Genomic DNA, 6,948 nt, shown 5'->3' on the forward strand with positions numbered 1-6,948 from the left:
CACATTGGCCCTTGCAGAAAAGGGAGATCGGTCGGCTTAATTAGCTGCAGATCCTCCTCCGTGATTGATAGCCTCAGTTTCAACTCAATGGCAATGAGTTGAGTAGAATCTAAATATATATTTTTCCATTTGTTCAAACTCACTTAATAAATACTTTTATTGTGTGATACATTCTTTTCATTATTTAAAAACGATATTCTTTTCAGAAAATAAATTGGCAAACCAAACAAAACATTAGTCTTTTTTCATTGTTGTCTTTATTAGAAAGACATTGTGCAGTTCTACTTGTTTAATTACATTATTTCTATATTTTACTTTACTGTATTTGAATTCCTGTTGTTGTTATGTGCCATCTAGTCAAAACCTACTCATTGCTGTCCCTCCAGGGGGGTTTTCAGAGGCTGTAAACTGCAAGGGAGGAGATAGCCCATTTTTTTTTATGGAAAATACACTTGTGGGTTGGCTGCACAACTCAACTCCTTACCACTAGGACTTCAGAGCTCCATACATTATTGGCTTAGTTTAAATGGTATTAGAATGGATTGAGAAACTATGGTACATTCACACAATGGAATACTATGTACCACAACAGGAGCAATGATTTTGCAAATTACTACCTACCAAGCTTGGAAGTGACTGGAGAGCAGGATACACACACACACACACACACACACACACACGGAGGGGAAGGGAAGAGTTAGGCCAATGGAAATAAACAGAATGGAAAAAAATTATATTGCTTTAAAGGATAAAGTGCACCTAGTTCAAGCCATGGTCTTTTCAATCACTTGTTATACATCTGTGAGTTGGGCAATAAGTAAAAATGAAAGAAGAAGAATTGATGCCTTTGAGTGGTTGTGCTGGAGATGAGTAATTAATATCCCAAGGACTGCCAAAAGAAAAAAAAACAAATATATTTTGGAGAAAGTATAGCCAGAGTGCTTTTTGGAGGCAAAGATGGTGAAACTTTGCTTCACACATTTGGGGCATATTGTTAGGAGAGACTATTCCTAAAAGATAGGAAGACCCTCACCCGGATGGATTGACACAATAATTGGCCTAAGTATCAGTTATGCTGAAGATGGCACAAGATTGGACAGGGTTCAGATCCATTGTTCATATGGTCAACATGAGTTGTACTCGGTTCAGTGAAGGGCGTACGCCAGGGATGTGTCCTGTCTCCATACCTTTACAACCTGTATGCAGAACAGATAATCCGGGAGGCTGGGCTCTATGAGGAGAAATGTGGGGTCAAGATTGGTAGAAGATCTATCAACAATCTGCATTATGCAGATGACACAACCCTGCTTGCTGAAACTGAGGAGGACCTGAAATGCTTGCTGCAGAGGGTCAAGGATGCAGCCTCCAATATGGATTGAGGCTCAATGTCAAGAAGACAAAGATTCTCACCACTGGGCAGCATCAGGATGGATGGTGAAGAGATTGACATTGTTCACAGCTTTAGTTTGCTTGGCTCCACAATCAACACTCTTGGCACCAGCAGCCAGGAAATTAAAAGACATATTGCGATGGGAAAGTCTGTTGTTAGGGATCTCTCTAAAGTACTGAAGAGCAATGGTGTCTCTCTGGAGACTAAAGTGTGTCTGATACAGGCCATGGTCTTTGCAATCACATGTTATGCATCAGAGAGTTAGACAATGACTAGGGAGGACAGAAGGAGAATTAATGCCTTTTGAACTTTGGTGTTGGAGAAGGGTTAAGAGTACCATGGACTGCTAGGAAAACAAACAGATTCATCCTGGAGAGGGTTAAAACGGGCTGCTCCTTGGAGGCAAGGATTCTGAGGCTTCGTCTGACATACTTTGCTCATGTTGTAAGGAGAGACCGGTCCTTGGAGAAGGACATCATGCTTGGGAGGGTGGAGGGTAGGTGCAGGAGCGGAAGGCCCTGTAGAAGATGGTTTGATTCGGTGACTGGGGCAATCGGGATGAGTGTGTCGGAGGCAATGAGATTGGCACAGGACAGAGCAGAGTTTAGAACTGTTGTACATAGGGTCGCTATGAGTCGCAAGCGACTCGATGGCACACAACAACAACAACAATAATATTAACACTTGGAGTAATCTGAATATCCAGTAAAAAGTTTAGATATCTATTTCATATTTATAATTTACCAAAGATAAAGACCAAGATTTGCTACTAAATGGCTCTCTTTATTTCATCTCCATTTACTGCAAAGAACCATCTGGAATTTTTATTTCTTCCTTCTGCCAATGTCATCAACCATATGGCTTAATTCTGAACATTTTGGACAGAGAAATAGAAAGTTTTGAAATTCTATTTAAATAAAATGGATTCCTATGTCTTTTTTTCTTTTCTTTTTCTGTTATCAAAGACATATATTCCCCAAAGCTATTCCTTCTCCCTATTCCCTGGTATTGGCTTTAAATGGTCTCCACATGTTTTTACTGGGATAAAAACCACTCTAGGATATTTTATTCCTAAATCACAGAAGTATCCAACTAAAGGAACCCAAAACAAAAACATTAAACTAATAATTTTCTACTAAATTATCCAGTGCTTTATATATGTTGTTGTTGTTGTTATGTGCCGTCGAGTCGTTTGCGACTCATAGCGACACTATGTACAACAGCCCTAAACCCAGCTCTATCCTGTGCCAATCGTATTGCCTCTGACACACCCATCCCGATTACCCCAGTCACTGAATCAATCCACCTCATAGAGGGTCTTCCCCTCCTGCGCTGTCCCTCCACCCTACCAAGCATGATGTCCTTCTCCAAGGACATGTCTCTCCTTACAACATGTCCAAAGTATGTCAGACAAAGCCCCAGAATCCTTGACTCTAAGGAGTAGCCTGGTTTAACCCTCTCTAGGATGAATCTGTTTATTTTCTTGGCAGTCCATGGTACCCTCAATACTCTTCTCCAGCACCACAGCTCAAAGGCATCAATTCTCCTTCTATCCTCCCTAGTCATTGTCTAACTCTCTGATGCATAACAAGTGATTGCAAAGACCATGGCCTGTATCTGACGCACCTTGGTCTCCAGAGAGACACCGTTGCTCTTGAGTACTTTAGAGAGGGCCCTAACAGCAGACTTTCCCATAGCAATACGTTTTTTTATTTCCTAACTGCTGGTGCCAAGAGTGTTGATTGTGGAGCCGAGCAAACTAAAGCTGTGAACAATCTCAATCTCTTCGCTATCCATCCTGATGCTACCAATTGGTAGCTTTATATATACAGTATTATATATACAGAATATCCTCAGAATATGTAAATGTTATTTTCAATGAAAGTTTTTTGTCCCTCTTTTTAAATTGATTTGCGTACAATCATTCATATATATTGTGCTTCATGCATGTACACAGTGTTTTATGTAATCTTTCATTTACAATGTTTTTCATTCATGTACATTGTTTTATACAATCATTCATATGTTGTTATGTGCTAGTTGAATTGCTTGTGTGACCCTCTATGTACAAGAACTCTGAACCCTGCCCTATCTTGAGCCAATCTCACTATCTCCAACACACCTAACTCCTTACTCCACTCACTGTGTCAATCCACCTCATCCAGGTCTTCCTCTCCTGCTTTGTCTCTTCACCCTTCCAATCATGATGTCCTTCTCCAAGGACTAGTCCTTCCTATCAACATAACCAAAGCATGTGAGGTAGAGCTTCATAGTCCTTGCCTCCATGGAGCAGCTTGGTTTCACCCTTTCCAAGACAGACTTGTTTGTTTTCTTGACAGTCCATGGAATGTTCAATACTTTTCTCCAACTCCGCAAGTCAAAGGCCTAGATTCTTCTTCTATCATCCTTAGTCATTGTCCAGTTCTCTGATAAATAGCAAGTTATTGCAAAGACCGTGGTTTGGATCAAGCACACTTTAGTCTCCAGACTGATAGTTTTGCTCTTCAGCACCATGTAGAGGTTCCTGAGAGTAGATTTACCTGATGCAATTAATCTTTTGATTTCCTGCCTGCTGCTGCCTAGATTGTTGATTGTGTAACCTAGCAACCTGAAATTGTTAACAATCTCAGTCTCTTCTCCATCTATCATGATGCTACCAATTGGCCCATTAGTTGTATCGTCCTCCCTTCCCAGTATGATATCCTTCTCTAAGGACTGGTCCATCTTGGGCAGGTGCCCAAAGTATATGAAGTTGTGGCTATTATATCAATTAATCTCACTGAGCATTTGCTTTATTTTTGCTGACCATCTATCAAACACAGTGTCCTTTTCTAGCTATTGGTCTTTCTAAAGACTAGTTCAAAGTAAGCAAAACAAAATCTTAACAGTTTTTCTTTTAAGAAACATGAGTGGTATTAAGTCCACTATATTGTCATGCTTCATCAACACTCAATTTCTAATGCATCAATTATTTTATATCTTCCCTTTGCTCTCCATCTTTTAAGAAACAGTGGTGGTGTATTAGGAAGCCCCAATGTATTGGGAAAATCTGTTTTCAGAGACATCTCCAGAGTATTTAAGAGCAATGAAGGTGCATCATGGTCTTCACAATTACTTGCTATGCATCAGAGAGCTGGAAAATGACTAAGGATGATAGAAGAATTGATGCTTTTGCATTGCGGTGCTAGAGAAGAGTATTGACTATATCAAGGACTGCTAGGAGAACAAACAGGTCCATCCTGGAGAGGGTGAAACGAGGCTGCTCCTTGGAAGCAGGGATTTTTAAGCTCCATCTGACACATTTTGGGCATGTTGCAAGGAGGGATCAGTCCTTGGAGAAGAATATTATGCTTTGGAGGGTGGAGGGACAGCATAAGAAAGGAAGACCCTGGATGAGATGGATTGACTGTGATTGGGATAATGGGGTAGGTGAAAATGAGGGTAGATGAAGGGTTCAGAGCTGTTGTATATATAGAGTCACTAGGAGTCAGAGTCTACTCAGTGGCCCATAACAACAACAATGGTATAGTCATATTTTGGTTTTAGTGTATTTATTTTCATTTTACTTACCTTCAATTTGAGCTTGCACATGAGTAGTTGATGTTCTGTTCCACTCAGCACCTGGCCTGGTTTTCACACCTAATAATGAGCTTCTCCAACGAGTTTTTCCACAGATGTAATCAATCTGATTCTTGTGTAGTAAACCACGTGAAGTCCATGTATAGAATCACCATTTGTGTTTTTTATAAAAAGTGTTTGAAATAAAGGTGTTTTTAATAAAGGTGTTTGAGTAAATCATTGTACAAAATTGTATCATTCTATCTCCAAGGTAATTTCTGTTACCAACCTCCTATTTTACAAGTACTGGTCCTTCTTTCTTGTTACAAACTTTTGCATTCCAGTCACCAATTATTATTAATGAATCTTCATTTCATGTTAAGTCAACTTCAGCCTACAAAAAGCTGGTTAAAGTCTTCTGTTTACTCTCTCTGGCTTTAGTTGTTGGGTGCTCTACATGCTGAACAGATCATTCGGAAGGCTGGACATTATTAAAAAAGGGTGTGGCATCAAGATTGGAGGAAGAATCAAAAACCTGCATTATGCAGATGACCCAACCTTGCTTGCTGAAACTGAGGATATGAAGCATTTGCTGCCAAAGGTCAAGAACTGTAGCCTTTAATATTAATTTAATCTCAACTTCTTGAAAACAAAGATTCTCACCACCATGCAAATAAACAGTATCCTGAAAGTTGGAGAAAAGATTGAGATTGTTACTGATTTTATCTTGCTCAGATCCACAATCAATACTTTTGGCACCAGCAGTCATAAAATCAAAAGGCAGGTTGTACTGGGAAAATCTGCCGTCAAGGACCTCTCCAGAATGTTAAAAAGCAACAATATCAGTCTAGAGAATGAGGTGGGTCTTCTCCTTGCTTGCTACATATCTGTGAGCTGGATAAATAAATAACGATAAAAAAGAAGAACTGATACCTTTGAGTTGTGGTTCTTGGGAAAAGTATTACACATACCATGGACTTCCAAGAGAACAAATACATGTGCCCTACAAATAGTGAAACTAATTTGCTCCTTGGACGCAAGGATTTTGAAGCCTCATCTCACATAGTTTGGCTATCTTTCCAGGGGGGATCAGTCCTTGGAAAAGGACATTACACTTGGATGGGTGGAGGGACATCACAGGAGAGGTAGACCCTGCATGAGATGGATTGACACAGTGACTGTGGCAATGGGGTCAGGTGTGTCAGAGATGGTAAGGTTGGCTCAAGATAGGGCAAGATTCTATGAGTCTTAGTTGACTCAACAGCACATAACAACAACATGTAACAACATATAAAGTGGTCTAGTTGCCTATTGGCCCAGTGGTGAGAATTTTTGTTTTCTTGATGTTGAGATGTAATCCACATTGGTCTTTGATTTTCTGCAACAAGTGCTTCAAGTCCTCCTCACTTTCAGCAAGTAAACTTGTGTCATTTGCATTGAATTAATCTTACTTGGATTAACAATCAACACACTTGGTACCAACAGTTATGTGAATAAGCAGACATATTGAATTGGGAAAATCTGTGGTCAGGGGCCTCTCCAAATTACTGAAGAGCAACTATGTCAGAGTGAGGACTCAAAGGAATGCCTGTGTAAGGTCATGGTCTTCTCCGTCACCTGCTATGCATTAGAGAGTTGAACAATAAATAACAAAAGAAGAATTTATTTCTTTGAGTTGTGATGCTGAAGAATAGTACTGAATTTCTCATTGTTGTTGCCACTGTTATGTGCCATCGAGTTGCCTGCAACTCATGGCGACCCTATGTACAACAGCTCTGAACCCTGCTCTTTCCTGAGCCAATCACACTGACTCTGAACAGCTACCCCATTGCCTTAGTTACTCTGTTGATCCATCTCATCTGGGGTTCTTCTCTCCTGTGCTGTGCCTCCACCCTTCAGATCATGATGTCCTTCTCCAGGACAGGTCCCTCCTGGTCAAGTGTCCAAAGTATGTGAGATGGAGCTTCAATATCCTAGCCTCCAAGGAGAAACTTGATTTC

The sequence above is a fragment of the Elephantulus edwardii genome, unplaced genomic scaffold (assembly GCF_000299155.1).
Source record: "Elephantulus edwardii isolate Elephantulus edwardi_28Jun2011 unplaced genomic scaffold, EleEdw1.0 scaffold00053, whole genome shotgun sequence".
Taxonomy (NCBI): domain Eukaryota; kingdom Metazoa; phylum Chordata; class Mammalia; order Macroscelidea; family Macroscelididae; genus Elephantulus; species Elephantulus edwardii.